The sequence below is a fragment of the Linepithema humile genome, chromosome 6, assembly GCF_040581485.1.
Source record: "Linepithema humile isolate Giens D197 chromosome 6, Lhum_UNIL_v1.0, whole genome shotgun sequence".
Taxonomy (NCBI): domain Eukaryota; kingdom Metazoa; phylum Arthropoda; class Insecta; order Hymenoptera; family Formicidae; genus Linepithema; species Linepithema humile.
The window spans coordinates 20,210,413-20,234,285 of record NC_090133.1 but is presented as its reverse complement, the minus strand read 5'-3'; the positions used below and the strand labels follow the sequence as shown (position 1 = coordinate 20,234,285).

General features: G+C 41.2%; 1 protein-coding gene across 5 annotated transcripts in view; it reads left to right on the top strand.

Moving 5' to 3' along the window:
- The window catches only part of LOC105678911 (uncharacterized), a 264,119-nt gene that overhangs the window by 45,283 nt on the left and 194,963 nt on the right, over positions 1-23,873 (top strand). For 4 of the 5 annotated variants that reach the window (XM_067358228.1, XM_067358226.1, XM_067358227.1 and 1 more), the window contains one exon: positions 11,368-11,539. The exons of the other annotated variant lie outside the window; for it this stretch is intronic. The gene's annotated coding sequence lies outside the window, so the exon portion shown is untranslated. The remainder of the gene's footprint in view (positions 1-11,367; positions 11,540-23,873) is intronic. 5 annotated transcript variants of the gene reach the window in all.

Here is a 23,873-nt window from a genome sequence, read left to right as displayed (position 1 = left end):
GATTACAGCAATAATCACGGCATTATTTTTATGAAGTGATTTCGCTGCGCGGCGTTGCATTCGGTGTTTATCAACGTATGGGCATGCAAGTGGGCTATCTTTTTCACGGACGCGGACGAATGTTGATGTGGCGGCAAGATCTTCGGAATATACACGGTGGCTCGCGGGAGATCGCGGCTGACCGGTCAGTCGCTGTTGTTTTATTCAAGAAGCTGAATATTGAAACGAGAGTCAATATCAGCCATCCGTTTCCACGAGAAGGAAAACGGATGCACTTATATCCTTGCGTTTATATGAGTGTAGTCGGTACTCGGAAGCGATCCGGCGGCATTTCTACATCAGAACGCGTTCGCGCTGTATCGGATCGTCTGCTTACGACAGTTGTCTCGTAAACAGCTAATTATCTGCTTGGCTAATTGATCAGTCGTCTATTGCTAACGATGTTTGTCTAATGAGCATCAAGTCGTATTATTGTTCGAAGACGTATAATTGACGTATGTGGGATAAATGTTTCTACATATAAAAAATTAGGTACAGAAGATTAGCAACGTTAGAAGAGATAACTAAAAAAAATTATATTTTTTGTTTTTTTGTAGAGTTTGAATAGATTTCTGTATATTATCATTACTTCTGTACTTTAACATGAGGAACATATATAAAAGTTAAACGCAACATTTGATACATATCTATTACTGATTTCTAATTTGCATCATTATGTTTTAAATGATAGTTCCATAAATAGACTGATAAAAGGTTTTCTTAAAATATTTAACTGATATATCTGATCTTCAATAACAAAAGGTCAGGCACTATATCGGATTTCACACACACACACATTTTATTTTATGCATTTACTTGGTCTAGACGATACTTCGACTACTTAACATGATTGATCGCCGAATCCGTTTTTAAGCACGATCGATCTAAGCGAGTCACTTTTGCATTTGATTGATGGATTTCTGAAAGTACGATTTAAAAAAGAGATGAAATTAAGTTTTTCTCGGTAAAATTTTACAAAGTAATTAATAATCAACCGTAGATTGAATAGTAAACAATAAAAAAATGAATGTAGGATGGTTCTCTTAAGATTTTCGTAACAGATAAAGCGAGGTGAACGATCGATTTTCTTATTAGTCACGATCGCTTAGTTAAATCGCCGATCAAATGCGGGAAACGCTTATCTGCGCTGACGACGGTTTCGTAATTCCTACGACATCCTGCATTATCTGTTCTGCATTAATGGCGACAATGAGAGGACGTGCCGTCTGACAACATCATTAAAGGCTCAGTGACAACCGAGTTGCATCGAGGAGTTAGAGCGGCTATAGAATTGAGCGAAACGTCACAGTCGAGTCGTAAGTTTGAATCTCGCAGAGGGCAGTCTGTTTGTATTAACATTTAAATAGGCTTGCACAGATATACGGCTTAAGTCTGTTTGTATTACTTTGCACGTAGATATTCTTCTCTGCATAAAACATTTATATATGTATTTTTATTGCAAGAGCGTTTTAATCTCTAAGAATCTCTAAGTAATAATTATTTTATTCTAAAATGAATGATGTGTTCAATATATAAGAGATATTTCATAGAAACAGTACATTTTCTATCGAATATATTAAAGTCGAAATATAGGTTTCAAGAAAAGAATATCTGACGGTATTCAAAATATTCAGACAGCTGTGACACAACACGGTTCGAGAAGAGTATTTTAAAAGACACTTACGCGCAGGAACTGTATCACACATGTCAACAGCTGATCGAGGAATTCACAAGAGAGATATCGCGATAGAAAGGGAGATAAGCAAGCGCTAGTTATTCAGAGTTCTGTTTTATCGCGATCCGCTCAATCTGGAAAAACTTTTCCGACGCGATCCGGAATACAACGAAACGTTTGCAGTTGATGTACATTCTGGCGAGAATGTTGCGGTCACAATTCCGTCGCCTTCTCCGCCTAATGCGCATTATCTCGCCGCGTTTATTATCACATGCTTCCGCGACCTCGCAGTGTGATGCGCGCGTATGTGTTTCCATAGCTCGCATTGCGTTCGCATATATACGTATGATACTATATGCGCGTCTCTCCTCGCCGTGTACATACCTCAGGAGCTGTTGCGAAACGTTCCGCGTCTGAACACGGTAATGTAAGTTTGAGCAGGAGCGCGTGGCGGTAGGACGTTACAAACATGTCCCTTGGATATATCCCAGCTTCTCGTCGTCAAGTTCTCGAGAAGGGCGTCACTTCAGCAACAGCAGCAACGGGGTACCAATAGCGAACAAGTTGTGACCGGTAAATATGCTGAACTTGTGCGCGTAAGAATGTCCCTCGCGTTCGCAGGTCGCGGAATAATATCAGTTTGATGGAATAATATACGAATTTTTGCACTGTCACAGAAAAGTCAGAGAGTGTCTATTACTTCCTTGAAAAAAGCTGAAATTCTCGGTGAATTTTTTTCCTGCCTAGAAATATCAGAACATTTTATCAGGACTTATCGGAGAATTTTTGTTAAATTTTTTTAGAGAATTTTACTTTTCTATTTTGCGATCGACTGATTAATATTTAATTTAATTTCTTTAATTTGATATTTCAAACGTGAGTGGTTCTTTTCTCTTTATTCTTTCTAAAAAAATTCTAAAATAAATAACTTTATCTTGAATATATGAAAATATCTATTTATTAATCTATTTTTGCTTTTATAAAAATGTATCTATCTTACGTTTCTATTTTTACCTGAAAGTTGGGTCAACAATGCAGGGAAAATTAGGGAATTCTTGGAAAATATTATTTTTCCAAGATTTCAGCAGACACTTTGAGTTATTAAATCTTATTTTTGGCGTATAATTATATATACATTTCCGAAATAAACGACTATACTTTTTTTACACGGTATACAGGAAATTGAAGTAAAAGAGATGTCCGGGATGGAAAGAAAAATCTCAGATATTTTGTTGCGTCGACGAGTAGCTTTGATTTTGTTGTATTCGCGTCATACGATAAAACGTGCGAGGGCCATTTTGATGCCAGCTACGTACACCTTTAAGTTCGTTAACGTTCAACCAGTGCGACTATGTAGGGCTACCACTTTTGCCCGGTGTATTTTCGAGGGCAATTTCCTTGCGATTGGTTCAGAATGGTTCCATTACACAAGGATATCGATGTCGGTGTGCAGAGCGCGCGCGATGGAATACTGCCACTACGCGAAAATCGATCTATAATCTGCGCTCTGTCGTCGCACACTTTTATGCGGTCATACAATTGACAAAGATACAGTAAGCGTACAAGTATATATAGATTATTCGCAAGCAAATGTCTTACTTACGCGTCAATCGATCGCTGCTCTTATCTCTTTAATCGTATGCAATTAAGATTACTTTTTTTAGTCGAAAAAATAAATTTTACACATCAATAGGAATTTATCTTTAAGTATTATTCGTCGAATCATGATGTTGAAGTCAGAAATGTCGTGCATAGAAATCATTCTAGCGGGATTAATTTTTACGCTATTGTGCGAAGGTTTCAGGGCTTTCCTGCCAAGAAAGTCTAGTAACAAGTAACGAGAATTTCGCGGACATTGAAATTAAAGTTGTTTGATTACTTTCTTAACTTATTAGACAGTCCTACAAACTGACCTTTCTCCGACGAGCAGTTAAACCTGCCGGAGTAATTTCTCACCGTCCTACAATGTTTATACAGACATTAGTGCGTCGTATTAACCATAACGGATTACTTGCTACTATAATGTAAAACAGAGTCGCGCTGAAAACCGTTATACGCGCTGCATTATAGCCATAACGCGGATTTATGACGTGTACACCCTGCAATATTTGCAGCGAATTTGTCATTTCGCCGTGCGGTTATTACTTTCTTGTTGCTGTTCACGATGGACAATGGCATAGCCGCCCAAACCAAGAAAAACGAACTTTAAACATGCCAGATTCGAAACCGGAAAACCGGATAATACGCGGCTAGAGCTCCGCGCGGAGATAAATGGAGAAATTATTTCAGATATAATAGTATGCGCGCACACATGGGATCGTTGTATGCACTTTTCAACACGGGCGAATCACTATTCCTGGCATCCATTGCACGAGATACTTTGCTTAATACTCGACCTTAATAGCGCTAGTTTCGAGATGCGCTTGAAATCCAAATTCTCTTTACGTAATTATAATATTCTTGCTGAAGTATTTTAGAATATTATTTCAGCCAGCTGCAAGCTAGCTAATCTATAATTTGAAAAATATGCGAAATGTCAAATTTTTATTTTTATCGTGTTACACGTTTCAGTTGTAACGCTAATATATCGAATACGATCAATACAGCGTCGTGATTTCGCAAACATTTCGTGATCATAGAGGATTAATTGTATTCAGATTGCTCGATGATAGTATATTCACGTACACGATTACGTATCCCTTTAAATTGCCTAATCGCTCCTGTCACGTTTTCGCATCTCGTAGCCAAGCGCGTAGTCGACTGAGGACATTATCAACAAAAGCACTTTACTAAAAGGCTCCTACAATTTTGCATGTGAGTATACGTGACACTGACTTTACGCGAAGTCGAGAATATGGGGCCGTCTTTTACATGAGCGCCTATTACAGACGCCGCACTCGTAGTCTGGTATCGCCTTAGGAGATTGCAGGATCAACTTGAGATCTAATGGGGTCTCAACCTATCTACGTTATACCAAGGGCGGGCTTGTACCGGCAAATCGGCCGTCACGTCTCCTGTATTCGTTACGCAAACCTGATTAGAAATGATAAAATATACATTTACCAGTTAGCAATCTTTAATTTTATTAATAACAGCCGGTCTAAGGAACTTTCGTGGCACATTGTTAACGTCGGAATAATAATTCCTGGCGGAGAGACAGAGCTCTTTAGAGACGTGTCTCGAAAGAAAGAATCACGGGACACAGGATAGAGCTTGTTAAGAAAAAGTTGCTGTGAAGTTTGCGTTCAACGTCTGCGAATTAATTACGTTTCGGAGCGTGACTAACAAAAAGCGCAGAAACAACTATCATGCGCTTCGGAAATCTCCACGTCTACCATTATTTGAAGATTCGTTATATTCAATTTCCGCATCCGTATTTAATCCGGCCAAAAATATTTCACATTCTTAGATATTGTTGCTCGCCTGAGTGGCATAGTTCAAAAAAAGAGTATTCTATTATTGGCACAGTCGCATTTATTGAAAATCGTTAAGCAATCTCTATAAATGAAAGACCCTTTGCACATGGACCACTACTTATGGATAAAACTGAAAGATCGATCCAAAAGCCCCCTACCACTTTTGAATACACGCAAGCGCAGCGACACTGTCGCCGTATTTATTTTGCATGTTTTATGAATGTGCAAACGTTCGATAACGACGAGCAATTTGTCGGACTGTCAATTAATGGTAACTATCAATTTTATATTAGAAGCAAATCACGGCATATACTATTTACTCAAATTTCAATTGTTCTATTTTACCGCTTATTATATTTTTTTACTTCTTAAATTAATAATTAATAATTTTTTTTTTAATTAGAGCTGGAACATGCTTATATGAATGTTTTCAAATCTTTTGGTAAATTACTTTTTGAGATGTCACTCTACTGCCATTTTATTTGTTAATATATTTATTAAATTAATTAATTTTATGATTGAAAAATCATTGCAGATATACATATACATATATATATATATATATATATATATATATATATATATTGAGAGAGAGTTTGCACGAAGATATTAATTAGTCCATTTGACCCTATGCGCTATTCACAGAATTGGAGAAGTTTAAGATACGTTTTGAGTCTGCAAGATTCGACGAATGACGAAACTTTCGTGCGTATTTCTTGTGCGATGAATTGCGAGCTTTATCTATACATATATAAGCTTTATATATATATGTAGGTCATCTCTGACGAAGTGTTTCGTATGTATATATGTGCATTTCGAATGTATTTATCTAGTCGCCTACCTACCTACCCGCCCGCCTACGCGATCCAGCCGTGTCTGAATGTTAACAGGTCCCGGTCATAAGGTATTCCGGAAACGGATGCGGATTTTCTCCAGGATCCTCGCGAATTTCTCTATTTCACGGACGATTTGTCCACCGTGGAGGCAGGCTTTGTCGCGCGCGGGTCACTATACGGGAGAGCAGATTCTGAAATCGACCTCTATTCGCTCACTCGTCGTCTCGTTCGCCGATTTGACTCCGCGAGTTGATCCGCAACATCGTAAATAGCTCGTCGTTAAGTCTTTTACTCGTGAAACCATTCGTCGGCATTGGATTTTTCTGACTGAGGAAACGCGCGCTCTTTCTTCGTAAAAGCGGACTTGCTAAGATCATTACTGAGTCTCCAAGGAATGAATGATGGTAATTCTATCGATGCAATTTCGCTATTAGTCATTAAAGAAAATGATGCTATTTCTCGGCCACTTTCACAATAAATTACATATATCTCGTAAATCTCTCTCTTCACGATCGATGCTTTTGCCTTTTTTTATTATAAAATGAGTACAGAATGTTTTACATGTTTCTTATTATTTATTTACTTTTTTTCTCTCTTAATACAGTGCTCATTATTTCACAAATTGAGTAAATAACTGATAGCTGCTTTAAATGGCTGCGAGGTCTTCTTTTCTTAATAGACTTTCATACAAAACATTACGTGCTTTGTGCGAATAAAAGTCTGGAGTCATCTGTCTGCCGATGGCGCTGCTTTCGGTCGGCTTTAAAACTTCTTTGATGATAGTTTGTTGAACAGCAAAGCGAACAAGCGAAGGATGCTTAAGGTTCCCCTTCGTGCCAACTTGGACTCGGGAAATGCCGACGAAAAGACAGATAAATCAATTGCTTTCCACGCGACTTGAATACGTGCGCATTTTTTTAACGGAAGGTGCGAATAATTCATCCATATTTTAAACAATAATTTCGAAAGCGCGTTGCATTTCATAGCGGAATTCATTTACTGTTTTAAATGAGATCTTTATAAAGCAGTATTGAAATTATGAACTTCGATAAAGTTTTGATAGCTTAAAATGAAATAGAACAAGAAAGATATTAGTTCAAACTACCGAAAACTCGAACTATACGGAACTCGAGGCAAAAAAAGGAGAAAAGACGGTACATAATGTTACTTGAAATTAACTATAGAACGTGTTTGTATTGATGATTGTATTTAGACTATTTAGATAGCGAGACTCTTTAAAAAGAGTAAGAAAGTTACTTTGTTCTGAAAAAAGAACTATCAATAGTCTTCTTAAAGGTGGGTTGAACTGCACGGCGCCTCGGACTATCGAGTATTGAACTATCTAAACTCACTATACAATGTAACTTTTGCTTGTTGTTTCTCTCTTTTATATACTATGTTATTTAATTTCTTATTCAATTTTATCATTTAAAAACTTAGATGACATTATTTTCACTGGATTAATTTGTGATGTCGAGGCTGCATTGTTGTTGGAACAAATTTGCAGTTAATATCGCGCGGAAGATACGTTTCTCGATGCTGATGCAAAACTGCCGTAATACCGTGGCACGGTGTATAAAGATGTAAAACCTAGCAAAGTTCGCGAAACTGACGTTCCCGTAATTAGATTCAACGGTGTGAAAGGGCGACGAAGGGCAGCGGAAACTTGCCCCGATCCACCTCGGCGAGTGATTATAAAACCCGCCTGCGGGCGGTACCGCAAGTTCTGATCTTTCACATCTTTTACAGCGCTATTTACATACGTTCCGGAACCCTTAACAATTCTCAGGTGCGTATTGTTTCAAAAGATTTTACGTGAGTTTTTCGAGCGCGGATAATAAATTTATACTCGTGTGAGATGCTAGCGCGCGACGTAAGACTATACGAGTGTCAAATGTCCAGCAATCGTGAAACATTTTTATAACTGCAAGAGACAGTCGGGGTTTTCGGTCGAAATAGCAGATATGTGACAAATATCAGAATAATAATTTAAAAATTGTGACAAAATTAAAATGCTCTTTAAATTATTAATTAAAGCGCAGATTCGAGCTGCGCGACTTAAATTACTTCAAGATAAATTTTTGCGTTTATATACGCCAGGCGATCGAGCGCGCGCGATCCCTCCGGCGTATTTTATGCTAAATTATAATGATCGGATGAATTCTTATCTCGATATTCCACGTTATATCGCGGCGTACGTGCGCGGAAGCACAGGAAGCGCTTCACGGGGCCGAGAAAAAAGAAGTCGTTATACGTCGAATCTCTCGTGCATCGTTTGATCCCTGGCTCCGAGACGGCGATGCGGCGTATACCGCGGCGGTATACTACATCCGGAGAAAATGAAGGAAGTACCTTTGACGTTAATATTTCTCCGGCATCGGCGGTCACGTTCCTGTAAACCGTGAAGCATTAAAAGTAATACATAATTATTCACGGTTCATTTCGTTTTCCCATTTCCTATGTGAGCATACGTGTAGCTACGCGCGCGGACGTGTGCGACGAGTTCCGATCTCGCTGCCTCACTGGCAGCTCGCTCACGAAAGAGGGACAAAGGAATAGTAGGGAGAGAAAAAGAGCAAGCTCTCCGGTGGGGTGAGTTCGGAGGAAGGGAGAAAGGGTGGTGGCGATGGTGGCGGAGACGAGACCTGGCTGTCTGCAGGCTTGTTTCTGCGCGCTTTGAGCACATGCATTCTGCTCTCCCCGCAGACCGTGGACGCGCCGGCAGCGAGCGGAGTTAACCAGCTCGCGAGTACGGCGAAAATAACGCCGTGAAAATCCGCTTAAGCGGAAACAGCCCGTCATCGTATTGATCCGCGCCGTTACTGTTCCACAAAAATAAAAGATAAAATAAAAAAAAGAAGAAAAGAGAAAGGAAAAAAGAGGAAAGAAAGAGAAAGGAAATAACAAAAAGCTCATTTCGCCGGACGCGTTTGAATTTATACCGAGTGAGTGTGGGACGCGACGGTATCGCGACGGTGGGATCTATACGGGGAATTAAACGCCGGCTTACAAATGTAGGTATGTTACGCGATCGAGTCGCTTACACTTCCACGGCACGTAGGTTCAATTAGCATAACTAATATCCAGTGCGTCGCTGGTATACCTCTTTCTGTTATCACGTGATATAATCCCACCGATATTTCTTGCTGAGTAATTTTGAGAGAAAGGTTGCGCCTTAATTAAGAACAATTAGTCGATTCGTTATTAAGGCTAGCATTTTAAAGAATTGTAGAAGACGTATTATTTTGTTGGGACAAAATGGGTTTCAGTAATCTCGTTATTTCGTCCGACAGAGTCGCATTTATCGTTGCTATTTAAAATCTCGACTGCTTCGAAAACACCATCGCGGATCCAAATGGAAGTTTTTGTCGGTCGAGGTCAATTATCCGAGATGTAATCCGACGCGGGAATAACGCGCGTGTATGCAGACATTATCGGCGCAATTTTCCGTGCTTCGCGCGTTGAAGTATCGCCCGTGGATGTCGTTAAGTCGAGTTATCTCGAACGCGAATAATTTCGACGGCCCGCCGTGCCGCGCGCGCCCGCAGTCGCAGCGCACTACATTTCACTATCTCCCGTCATAGCTCGCCACGTACGTAACGTACAAACACGCGCGACGGTTCCATAGACCGGGCGAAACGCCGAAGAGACCCAAGTCCCCAGATACACCCGGTGTATGCGCCGCGTACGAGGTGGATATATCTTACGTTGCCGTCCGCCCACGTACTATCTCAGATCGCTGCTTATGACCAGACACGATTCTCCACCGCACCTTCATTTTTCTCGCGCGTAACCTTTATACCTCGTATTCTAATAAATTCCGATTTGGGTCATCGGCGCGCGGGCGCATCGATGTGCATCGAGTATATAGCGTACGTGTCTCTTCGCGGCGAGCAATATCATATCCTTTTATTAAAAAGTACGATGAGACCAATAATATTTAACGAACGCGAGAAGTGCGTGTTAGATATCTTACGAAGCTATTTGAAATGCGTATTAATGCGCGCGAGTACGTTAAAAGCTAAATTAACAGTATATCTCATCTTTGCGGATTATAGTGTCGACAATTGTTGGATATTAATAGCATTTACATGATTGATTAATGCCAGCTATGTCATTAATTATCTATCGGACTCGCTACTATTGTCAACCTAGAGAATTGGCGATAATACTGTGCCAATGTATGACGTGGATCTATCGCATTTACATAATTAATGATTAACATCACGAATCCGATTTCTAATCGGGACTTTTTTGGCAAATTGTGTAATACGATGTCTCCTAAAAATAACAAAATACTTGGATCGTTAAAAATTTACATGTGCTTTATATAATATTGATCGGATACGTTGCCAAATTTAAAATACGTTTTATCGGAACGGTAGACTTTTGAAAAGTCACTTTAAAGTGCGTCATGTGTCGAAGTGACACGTGTCAATGATGTATGTCATTGCTGGTACGAAGCGTACGTGCAGAACGTGAGAATGTAGCGCGTATCGGCAAGGGTATATTGTTTCTCTTAAAAATGTCTCCAGAACGAAGAGCAAGACTTTCGGTATTCAACTTACTCGTTCGACTTATCTTTCGTAGTCGTATTCGACCACACGTTTGTCGTTTCTACAAAGATTTCCAGCATTATGGATTCGATCCGGTAAAAGTACGTCGTTTTGATGTCCGTATCGTTAATGACGCTAATATTTTTAACAAAGGATCCGAATCGCGGAAAAATTTTCCTTTCGTCCGGCTTCTTTATAAGATAAAGTAATGCAAAATCCGTTGGTAGGACGCAAAGCAGCGTCGCGACGCAGACGCGCGTCGTCATGTCGCTCTTTCATTATCATTTAAATTTCCCGCCTTTGACACGTACTGGCAGGAGCGCATCCTTTTCTAGGAAAAAACACCGCCGGAAAAGGCACTCTGCTCTTTGTTGCGGACACTACCTTTTTCGAGGCATTGTAAAAGCAGTCGTGATTGGCGGGCGAGGGGGTGAAAGGGAGCGAGAACGAGAGGGAGGACGACGTCGAGGGTGGCGGCGCATCTGGGGGGGTGGCGCGCAAGCGCGCGGCAAAGGGTTGGTCGCGCCGACAGCCGCGGTCGCCGTTGCCGTCGAGGGACGTCGGCAGTCGGCGAGCCGCGATTGGAACGTCGTCGTCGTCGTCGTCGTCGTCGTCGTCGTCGTCGTTGTCGTCGTCGTCGTCGTCGTCGTTGTTGTCGTCGTCGCTTTTCGGTTCTCGCGCGGGCTTCCCGACGTCGTCGGCGAGCTTTATTAATAAAAAGTTCACTCACCTCTTCGTATAACGAATCAACGACTCACGCGAGCGGCGGCGAGCGCGTCGCGTGCGCTCATACTGCGCGCTCACTTAACTCTTTATGTAACGTCGTCGGTGGATACACGTTTCAGGTGTGGTGAATGAAACGGACTTTTGTGGCACGATCGGCCGACACGGACGACAGCACGGCACAGCACGGTCGCCGATCCGACCCGGCGCACCGCGGCTCTTCATCCCCCGTGAGATCTCGTGACTAATCGGCAAGGCGAGTGGAGCCGGAGCATGTAACCAGGCGCGGATAGGGTGAGTAGTAATTCCGTGTCTGTTGTGCGATCACGGTTCGTGCGGAGCGGGCCACACTGGTGCCGCTTTTGCGGCTGATAATTGTTACTCAATACATTGTGGTTGCGTCGCGGAAAGAGCACCGCCGCTGATAAATTCGGCCTATACCACTAACAGTGATGATAGTGTTGCCTTGACGACAACTTGAATCTTTTGCAAAACGTGATTATCTTTGTTGCAATAACCGACTAGAACGCACCAAGTTTCTTCGAGAAATTGAAATTTGCTTTAATCGTCACGTTTATCTTGTTATTATCTTAATGTTAAAGTAGAGTTAAAGAGAGACGAATGCTTAATGATGATGAATGGTTATTCTTTAGTGTTAGCAAGAATCACAGAATTCGATATTCAGATTGAACGTTAAATTTGCGGTGGAAATATGAACTTTTAATGAACTTTTTATCGATCGTTAGTCTCTTGCGTGTTGAAAACAATAGTTACGTTTGCCAGTTGAATAAATGTAAAAATGGATTTATTGTGGAAGATGTAATGAAAAGAAAGTTCAGCACTGAACTTAGAAAGTCGAAAGACAAACTTCGTTTCAACGTAAAGTCAAAGTAGATATCGAAAGTTTAGATCGACCGATAAAAAGACTATTTCAAACAAAAGTCAGATGTTCGAATAATTTAACTGTTGTCGTTAATGCGCTTGAAATAATTTTTATATCTTTTTAATATTATACAAAGAACACACAATATTAAAATTTTATTTAACACGAAAGATTCATGCTTTTCGGGGACGACCATATAAATTAGATTTGTGTACATATATTTGAGATAAACTTTTTTATGAGAGATAAGATTTAAAAAATTTAATTTCTATTAAAAATTGAAAAATTATTTTTTAATTTCTTTGTCAAAAAGCATTTATAATATTAGTGGTATTTTCTGTACAAATAAAAATTTTTTCTAAATATCTGGTATTTGTGACATGTCATTATATAGATTTTTACATACAAGTGTGAAAGATTCATATTTTCATGGTTTATAAATTAGTTTTTTTATCATATGGATGTATTTTTCTTTGAAATAAAATCTTGTAGTTTCAATCTTATTCAATTAAGCTAGATAAACGTTGAATTCTTTCAACAAAAAATATTGTGTGTTAATACTACTGGTATTTCGTATATAAATAAAAATATCGAAAAATTTTTGCGAAAATCTGGTTTCGTTGCCTGTTATCACACTCGCAAAAGGTTCATGTTTTCAGTGATGGTTTATAAATTAGATTTTTATTTTATAGGTATATTTTTCTCCAAAACAATATTTTTTTTCCATTTTTATCTCATCTATTAAAACTAGAAAAATGGTGATTTTTTTTTTCTTTTGAAAAATCTAGTGTATCAATACCACTAGTATTTATAGCGATAAAAGTGTTGAATAATATTTTCTAAAACTATAATAATCGCAACGTTATCATGCGAATTGCCACGTTTGAATGCAAGAGGTTCATGTTTTCGGCGATGTCGGCACTCCATATTGCACACCGCATGTTCGATCGCTCCGAGTCTAATAGTTCACGAAATATAATCGAGCTGCGGCATCGGTATGGCCGCCATTGCAGTTTGTAATATACTGGCAGTACAATACGGTGTTTCTCAAAACTTTGAAGTGGGCTGCGGTTGCAGTTGAATTGCTTCATTAGATCTTACTTGTACGGGGGTTAAGACCGTCCCGATATTACTATTCCGCGCGGTACAGCCGATTCCGCAGTGTGAGTTCGCACATCGAATTAGCCGAATTTCCGACGCGAATGCGGAATGGCAACTCTGGTTCGAGCCGTTGAAAAATCTGTATGATATATGTATGTGTGTAACTACGCGTAATAACCATTAGTATATTTCTATATTTTAAAATAAGCTTTTGCTCTGAATATACTATTTATTATGAAAATAGTATTACGGTCTCAAAAAGCATAATAATTTTATATTGGAAAAAGAATCAATTAAATATTTACATATTATTCACGTTCCATGAATACTTATTGCCGTTTTTATTATCGCGCACGTTTTAATTATCGCAATGGAAAGATATATGGTACACACATGATATTTGATAAAGTAATTACCGTATGAGTTTAGAAGCGTAATTATTTTTAGGTGTAATAAACGAGGCTAGTAAGCACGTTCATATTTCTAAAGGCAAAATGTGCGTGAGCTATATAAGTGGATGAGTGGAGCTAGATGTGTGTCTTTTCGTTCATTTCGTTTCGTATTTTTATTGGCCAGACATCGATTAAAATCGCACTCGTGTTTACAAATTCATGGAAAGGCAAACTACAATCACTCGTATTATGGCCACACGGCACGTGATTCCGTAGTAAAAGGGCGCGACAAATGGACGCAATTTTATTCCCGATATCGTGTGTAAAAAGTTTGGAAATTGACCGCGTGTGCTGTTCTAATTCTGTGCGTTTTATTTGCACGCGGGGAACAAAAGATACGAGGATATACTTAATACATTATTGCTACAGTCACGCAATAAAACGGTCAATTTGTCTTCACTGAAATTTATTTAGTTTTGCAATTTTTGAATTGAATTTCAAATCGATATTTTGGTGCGTGCTCATAGCGATTTTTATATATAAAGCTTTTAATTAAAAATAATCTACATTAAAAAATTAATATTTTTTTAGATACTCGAACAGAATATTATTATTTTTTAACTTTTATGTTACATATATATTTTTAATAAAATAAAGTTGTATGTACTTACAATTACATTTAGTATTATATTCATTTTTAAAGTAAAATATGAACATTATAATGAATTATAATGTAACTACACGTTCGGTCAAAATTACTCCGAGCACAGAATAGTAATAATGCCTGGCGAAATTAAAGTTGGGCTGGGAAATTAGCTTCATTTTAGTTGAATCATTATTATTTCGTTATATTAAGAATTCTTAATTACGCCAATGCGGAGTCCGCGCGAAAGTTCATATAATTTTTAACAGGATACATCACCGTTTAATAAATTGGCTCTTTGTTTAATAAATTGGCTGGCGATATTTGACGATAATGCAATGCACTTACTTTCGATATTTAGTCACTACGCAATGATGTGTAAATAAATTTCAGATAAATTGACCGTATTAACGAACGCGAACGAATAAAATTCCGTTCGTCCCGGCGACCTTTATTAAAACTCAAAAATAGTGGTAATTTCTATAAATTTCCGACAAAGCGTTCCGCGCTCGCGGTTGATTGAACACACTAATTCGATATTTAATATTAACCCGATGTACCGTTGAATTATAAATACAGCGGGTAACAACGGCGCACAATAAATTCGACGTAAATTGATCCGTCCGTCCGTCCGATGCGATCGTACCGGCGCCAATATCGGAAGTTAATTAAATACACTTCTGCGTTGTAACTTTAATAATATCAAAGGCGACGCGTGCATTTAATTACGCCTAAATTTACCCGTTTCTCCGCGAGATCTTGTGCAATTGTGGTTGTTGGCCGGCCGTAATGACGACGGTAATTGTCATTAACGTTTTTAATGAAAAGGGCTGAATTGCTGAGCACGCGTACAGTCGGAGGTACGTATGGGGTCACTCTCGGCAGTAATTCTGTGTCATACTAAAAATGTTTATAAATCTCTTGTACTTTTTTGTTTCAAATAATTGCAACTAGCGAACTGTGCTTTCGCGAATCTTTGTAAAATATGTCGAACAACGAAATTAGTTTGAACGAAGGGTTAACAATAGTTTTATCACTGCGTGCACACACATACCATTATAGGCGCAAAGTAACTCCATTTGGCGGAACGCATGAAGTCGCGCGCGAGGCACGGCGCGAAGTAAGAGTGACAGAGTGCGAGAAACAAGGTTGAAGGAACGAGAGGAGCAAAGAGCGGGGGGGAGGGGGGGGGTACGGAGAGTACCTTGAGTGGTCTAGTAGAGTAGTGCAAGGAAGAGTGTGCAAGAGGTAAGAGAAAAGGGGCGGCAAGAGGTGCGCCTGGGGAGCCGAGGGTCGGATGATGCCTCTGGTTCCTCCACTTCCGCGCTCCTTTTGCTCCTTCTTCCTTCCTTCGCCGTCCGCCCTTCCCCTCGCTTCCACCTTCTTCGACCCCTTCATCTCCGCTAGCCCTCCCGCTTTTTCTCTATCGTATCCTTCCGCGGAACACCCGCCCTCAATGGGGAAGCGGCGGCGATCGAATGTCTGCCGGTGTACCAAGCTCGCTTGGTTTCTTCATGCGTTTTGGAGACGAAATATTCGCGACATATGCGGAGTTGTTGCATACGTGGTTAGTCCCGTACTTCTTATTCGCGCTTTCATTCCCGATTGTTCGCAGTGTCGAATCTAGATTGCAAGACAAAATTACTTGTTATGGTGCAAAATATTTGACATTTAAACAGCAAAAATCAATTGTATATTATTTCGACATATTTCTTCTTTGTTTATTTTAATTATTGTTTATCAAGTTAAAACATAGTCGCGATGTAAATGTTATCAATATGTTGAAGATAATCTTAGATCAAATCTGTTTTCATGTACATATATGGAATTATTTTTCCAATATTATTTACCGCTATCTTGTCTTCATAATATGTTTTGCAGTTGTTAGACAGACACGCGCCTTGCACAAAAAATCTCGAGAGTTTCCTGATAGCGGTTTCAGTGAAACATAGACAGCTACATATGGCGCATACATACGGGTGGAGGGGGGGGGGGGGGGGGTAGTATGTACGTGATAGCCAGTTTCGTGTTACACTGTCGCATAATGCCTTACCGTCATAAAAAGAGAAAGGATATATGAAACGTAGGATTTTCTTCAAAGAGGAGGCACCAGTAAGAAATAATGATCATAATGAGGCAGACGCTATTCGTTTACCGTGTCGGTCTAGATGCTCGCGACGCTCTAAGAATATCTTCTTCTTTTCCACATAACAAAATCATGGTTTGCGACGGATACGGTGCCTTTTAGCGACGTGCGTCGTAAATTTTACAATATCTCACAAATTTAATTGCAAAAATTTAGCCGAGTCGTCGTTTTTGTTGTGAAATTTTGACTCTTGCGTAGGCTACGAAAACTTTCGCTGCGGTAGCTACATGAGAAATTGATGGCACTTTGCCGGATAACGGTTAACGATAGTTTGATATTACTGGACTGCTTTGAATGGACGGGCTTTTGCTCGTCCAGGACATTACCTCAACATTGTTCAACTAACTCTCAACAACAATCGGAAGTGCTGCTGGCATGATCGCGGGACCGGTTACACCAGTATTGCTTTGAGGATCGCGGGGTAACAGTGATATTTTACACATGTATGATAGTTGGAAGAATGAAATGAATTCATTCTGTAGGTAACCGAAGGATCTAAATAACAAAAAAAAAAACCGATGCCTCTTATACATACGTACGAATCGCGCGATACTGGCGTGCGATCAATCTGATATGGCGAGGAGATTATGATCGGGGCCAATTTGCACTTTATCGCGCCATCTCGATTACGATAATGGTATACTCTGCAGCGGAGCCCGGGTAAAACGAGAGTGATATTGAGTATTCACAGTTTACGTCATAATTTATGTGCGCTACGTTCTCGCATTATTTTGTACGGCTTCGCGTATGTGTTCTCTTTCTTTCTCGCTCTCTCTCTCTCTCTCTCTCTCTCTCTCTCTCTCTGTACTTTGATATTCCGCGGCGTGTAATCGAGATTTATATTACCTGATCGACATTACGTTCGTGGATAATACCCTGCTTACCCTATGATTCTTTGCTTTTATATCCGTTATTTCTGACCTCAAAAGCACGTTCGTAAAATTCGATTTACCTACACGCGTTTATCAGATAAATAGCGAACGTATCGGTGAAAATATAAACCGCTGGCAACAAAGTAACAAAAGCCACAAACGCCGGAACGAAAACTGCCAGTTTGTGTGCTACGCGTTTGTGCGTATTATTTCAGTGACAATATCATCCAACAAATTTTACATACACCGAAGCTCTCTCTTTCTTCCCTTTGCTTTAGTCAGATCATTCAGCAAAGGATATTCCTTTGCGTGCTGCGATTTTACGCAATTTTTATTTGATAATTTTGTTAACAGAAAAGCAAATAAAATTTTTATTTACTTTATTTGTTAATATTTTATTTATATATGAATATTCACGATGGCAAATGTATATATGGGAGAAAGATGATAAAATATTTAGGGAATAAATAAATTTAAAGTATTTTTCAGTGGAGATTTTGCATTAGAAATAAAAAAAAGAAACTTTCAGGATATAATATCCGCAAAAATAATCAACAAGCAGTCAAGATCGTAGCTAAAACTCGCGGCTTTACTTTCTTAAGCATTAACCGGTCTTAAAAGTTTTTTCATCGCGAAAAAGTTATGTTACTGCCGTCGGTGCACTCTTAGCCTATTTCGCCGTATAACAAATTCTCGCCGGGCAAAAAAGCCTCAATGTAGAATAATGTACAATTATCCGGCGAGAAAGTCTGTTCGTCCTCGGGCGCAATTAGAGCACATCCGTCCGTCGGTCGATTCCATTTTTTTTTTTTTTTTCCATAAATCTCCGCCGCACTTTATAAGCGGTCTGATCCTAGATTAGAGTTAATTTTGAAACGACGGACCGATGGCCGGCTATAAGTGGATTTTTCTCTGTCGGCGGTCGGCCATTGCCGCCGATGAGCGGCGGATTATATATCAGCTCGCTGATATGCGCGAGCAGCGCGGGATATATGATCAGGGAATAACGAACGATGTAGTGCGCTTCTAAATGCACTCTCCTCTTTCAAACTATCGATCTCTCGATCGGCACCACCGCAAGGAGCAGATTCGAGCCGGCTGAAAATCTCGCGCCGCACCGCATGCATCGAATAACAGGCCGATTTTCTGTGCATGTTTCATGCGACGAATGCATCACCGAAGCCGAACTGATTACTCGCTTCCTGCGCGCGCGTGGACGCAAATAGGCATCCATCAAATGCCATAAATCCCCGCGATTCAGCCAACCTCGTAATCTGTAAATTCAAAATGAATTACGCTCTCCCGTGCGCGAGGTAGCAGAGGGACGAAAGAGAGAGAGAAAGAGAGAGAGAGAGAGAGAGAGAGAGAGAGAGAGAGAGAGGAGAGGAGAGGAGAGGAGGAATCGAGCGAATTATGCGATCATCATGTTCGAAACTGGTGCGCGAGGACGTTATATAATAGTTGTTAAGCTGACTTTTCAACCCGTCGCTTTCCATTAGTTATCGAAATGTCAAATCAATCAGCCGATGTTAGTAAACGAAGTACAGCGAGAGTGGTTTCGTATCTCGGTAGAGAGACAGCGACGCTTCGCGAAATTCAATTTACCTCGTGATTATTGATTGTCTTTGTGTCGACAAGCGTATGCACGCAGGATGTGTCTTCCTTTGATTATTGCACGGAAGGATTGCAGCCGTTGCCTTTGGTAGATCTCACCCCGCGATATACGTACACACCCCTCGGTTAGCGTCCGAGGGAAGCGTAGCGATTGGAGCGAGAAGTAGCGAAACTTGGACGATTGCTTTGTAGCTCTTACGCGTTAGCACGATGTTATCATATGCACTTGCGCGTTTAATTGCTTCGATCAAATGACCAGTGCTTATTTGAACCGGCGCTTCAATTGGTTTCAGAGCCGATCGATTGCAGCATCGCTTTGATTACGCTTTGAGAATAGGCTTTGTCATTTTTTTTTTTTTTTTAGGTTTTACGCAATATGGTCGTGAAATAAACTGCGATATCGCCGTGCCGAAATTGAGCGTTACGCGAAAGCTCGGTCGGAAACTAATGCAAGCAATAACGTTGGTTTAAGCGTAGCTTAATGACTATAACTATAGCCAGGATTAGGAGCTAACTTGGTCGTAAACGTTTCCTTCGGGACCCGGAAGGCTTACTTAGACTGGCGTGGATACACGTACGGAATATTGCTAACCGAAAACGTGGCCTAGCACTCGTTGGCCCAAATGTGAAATACGAGCGACTCCGAGGAATATCCTTGCAGAAATTCACCGGCGGATTTCCCAATAGATTCTGATTTTCTTCTGAAGAATATAAACAGCTTTGAGTCTATATAATTCTCATTTATGTCACTGAAAGATATATAAAATCTATATTCAAACGTTTCATTTTATGGCTAACTCTTATATTTTAAATTTACATAGGAATAAAAAAATGAAATTTTTTAAATACATACGGTCTTAACTTTTTCTCTAATTATAAGTGAAATGATGCGTGATCAAATCGTCTCTTTCATTTAACAAACAGAATTTAAAACGATTCTACCGAGCTATCGATTGTTTACGCTTGGGTAAATCCACGGTATTGGTGAATCCGCCGCTGCAGTAGGGAAATCCAACCCGTTCTCGAGTGCCACGGATCTATGTACGGCGAAATAGGATTTAGTCGCGTGCGCGGGGGTGCAATACAAATTCGCCGTAAATAAATTACACATTCGCGACAATTTCATTCTTCTCCTACAAGTAAATACGTCATACCACGTAAAGCATATTTTGTTTGCAAAATGGCACGTGACTTACTCGCTTCGATTTTAACGTTTTACTGTTTTTCCTATTAGAGAGCCGTAAAGCCACGAACGCGCGGAGAAGCGCGGCGTGAGAAACGTACACACGGATACACAAAGTGGCGTCTCGCTCGGGTGTAACGCTTACTTTAATTGCGTGGCAATGGCGACGAGGTGTTGGAATGCGGTTACGACGCGGTAGTTTGAGTTGCTCGGGAATAGTCGTGGTGTCACCGTCACTTCTTCCCGTGTACGTCCGCTGATGTATTGTTCGAGTTGTTTTCCCTGAAATCTCGTTTCCCTCGCGAGACGAATACGAGACGATGTTAAAATGCAAGATTCTGGAAGTTACACTCTTGCCGAGTTATTTCTAGTACGCATTTCGCGTGCAGACTTGTATTGAAAGAACCGAGAGGGAATTACATGCGAAACGTAGATAAATTTACACTAGATAATATAAATTTTGCTCTGGCAGTGTTTTTTCCATTGGTTCGTCAGGCAATAAATAATACTGCAAAAGTGTACAGACATTTATTCGGAAAGAAATAACCAGAGTGGTCATGTAACGCGATGTATGGAATTCTCACGGTATGATTTTTTTTTTTTTTGGTACGCAATCTTGTATCGACCACTCGCTAGTTAGGTTACCGCCGACGCATAGCGATTAATTGTACGAAAGAGCGAACTCGCTTTTTGCGCGCTGTGAAATCGCGGCGGCCGCAAAGCCGCGGAAATATGAAATTGCTCGGCATTTCTAGACGTGGCGCACACGCGGCGGCCTTAGTCGTTCCGTTAAATAACATCATCATCGGTGAAATTATTATTCCAGTGCAAGGCGCGTGCTTCTCTGCAGCAACATTATCCCGAGGACAATACCTCGTGTGACCGCGCGCGAGTTTGTTGAATTTTTTAATCCCATCAACGAGGGGGGGTCGGTTCAACCGAAAACTGCGCACGCCGACCTGCCATTAATCTTTCATACGTCCGTCGTGTACGAAGATCATATCTCCATATCGAAATGCATTCCCCGGCGTTGCATCGCGGGACTGTAAAAAATCGAGCACTTTTAGGGGGCTGTCGGGGTATCTTTTTTCACAGCGCCCGATATTGATGCTTTTATTTCGCGTTTCGGCGCGGCAGGAACAGTTAGATTTTTGTTTTCTACTTTTATACCAGCGACGATAAACTGCGAATTGTTACGCTGCATACGGCAACGTGCGCCGTTTCTTATTAATGATGGACTCTTTAATGAAATCGCTACCGTGTTCTTCCGAGCGAAAATTTGATAGATGAACTTATCGCTATCGTTGCTCCGCGGTAAATTCTTTTCAGTTGTGCAATCGAACGCTGTCGATCGAAGGTGTCTAATGATTGAGGAGATTGCAGGTTACTCGTTGAGAATTTCAAGCGGGTAGTTACTGCCGTATCGCAAGAGGATTCTCTGCAATCCAACGAACGTTTCAAGTAGATACTCTGATTGCGATATATCTTGGAGAATAACGAGTATCATAAATTCGCACTTTGCTAACAATTGTACTCGATACAAACGATGTCGCAGTCCTTAATAGTGAAATCGAATCATTTTGATAATGAAATTCTGATACTATGCGCATATGTGGCTTTGTTCGCTGCATCGCTTTCAAGTACGATGTATTTTAAAGTTCCCGAAAGTACAGTTTCTCACTTTAGCGCAATAACAATGATAGTGGCTTTAGCAGAGTCCAGTTTGTAGTTTCAGTTTGACCCGACTTTGCCGCACTCCTGCGAGCTTTATTTTAATAATCATTTTATGATCGTACTGTGTATTATTCGGTGAATGGTGTTGAGCTCTGCAGCATGACATCACGCCGCGATGGCTTCTCTCGGAGATGAACGGACGTTTAAAAAAAAAAAAGAACAGAGGGGCGGGGGAGAATGCAGCGCGTAGAAAGATTGTTTCAGGAAGGGAATATAAAAATATGTGCTTAAGCCTTCAATCGCCCTGACTACGTCGCAATTTACATGAGAAGACAAAAACTTGCTTTCGAGGCAAGTCTTCCTATCCCCTGCGAGCTCTCGCCGCACCCGTAGCTTCTCTCTCCTTTCGCTCTCTCCTGCACACAGCCGTGCGGCTCGTTTCACACAGAACTGCGCGGAGAGGAGTGCAGTGTGCGAAACATGGCGTAGGGAAAAGCTGGCTCAGCGCGACTCCCCTGCGTCGGTACTTTGCATTTTACAATAGCAAAGATATTATGTAAAGCGTCCGCGCGCGGCGCGAGCACGATCACGCACGCGGCCCTACAAGCGCGGTCCTACGCACACATGCATACCGCGGGCTAGCATTTTGCGTGTACTTAGTACATTCGGAATACGTATCGCGTAACTGTATACATATGTCGCTTGTATAATCTTCACATATATGTATACATATGTATAATATATATTGCATACACGTACACACATGCGCACGCACACACGCGTGTGTCTCTCCGTATCCGCACACTCGAGCATTTAAGCTCTTTCTCCTTTTCTTCCACCGCGACACCGCTGGCGTCGTCACTTATCCCGCGCCGTTCTCAACTCGTGTCCGTGTACAAAGTGTGTCTACGCGCGAGCGCCCGATGTTTCCCTCGGCCATCTCCACCGCGGAAATGTACCTATATTCTTGCATGTATGCATATGACGCACTCTGGCAGAAAGACAGAGAAGAAAAGAAGAAGAAAGAGAAAGATGGGTGGTTACGTGTCGTTCTTGTATACGGATACACGCGGCGTACTCACGCATTTAAATTCCCTCTTCTTTTTTGCGAATCGCTCAGTCTTATCTTGCGCAACGCTTCCTGTCTATGACGCGAATGTACGTGTACGAATACACGTGTGTGTGTGTGTGTTCAAGAGAGACGTACAATTCGGATAAGAGACGATAAGAAAAGCGGCGTTAAGCTAGTACCCGATGTATCTAATAAGTTATGTCCGTTACATCCCACGAATAATCTTACAACAATGAAGATAAGAAAGGGAGTGAAACGGTGTCACTCTTTACACCCGAGAGCGCCTTATCTCACACCGCTACTTGCATAGCGTGGTTATTAATTGAAGCGGTAATAGCTGTTGCATTTTTATTACAACTCCGCGCGACGCGATTTAATTTATAAATCCTCTTGAACACACGCTAACATTTCCGTCACAATCCGAGGAGTGCAATATTTATACGACGGCCAGACGTTAGAAAAGAGGGATGCAAACTGCGCGTCCGCGAAAGGAGAAGGAGGATGACATATTCTTTCCATTTACAACCCTCGGAGCGCTTCGCTTTCGTGTTCCGTGCCGGACTCAAAGGACGAAATACGTTATATGCGGGAGGGGAAAAGAAGGGCGGCTGCCGGTATCAGGCTAATATAGGGTCGCAAAAGGTGAAAGGATCTTGACGTCTTGCGTCTTGCCTTCTGACTTACCCTTCCCCCGGTGGGTCCTATCTCCGCCGTCCTTATTGCCGGTCGTTGCGTCCCCCGTCGCGCCGCGCCGCGCCGCGCCACCCCCATCGGTCCGCAAAAGAAGAAGTGCTAACCTAGCGCGGATATCGATTCTCCTCCCCGCCCGTGTATGTGTATTATGCATGTACGGTATGCTCCACGCAAGGGCATCGGGTTATCTATACGAGCCATTTTAACGCGGTGCATTGTCTTCAGTGAATTGCATTCCGTAGATACTACCGCGCGCGCCCTGCCGCCAGGCTGTCGCTGCCTGTGCCCCGAGCTATCGCTCGTTGTATCGAGACTGTTATGCGATTCACGCACCGCCGCAATAGCGGCGATATGC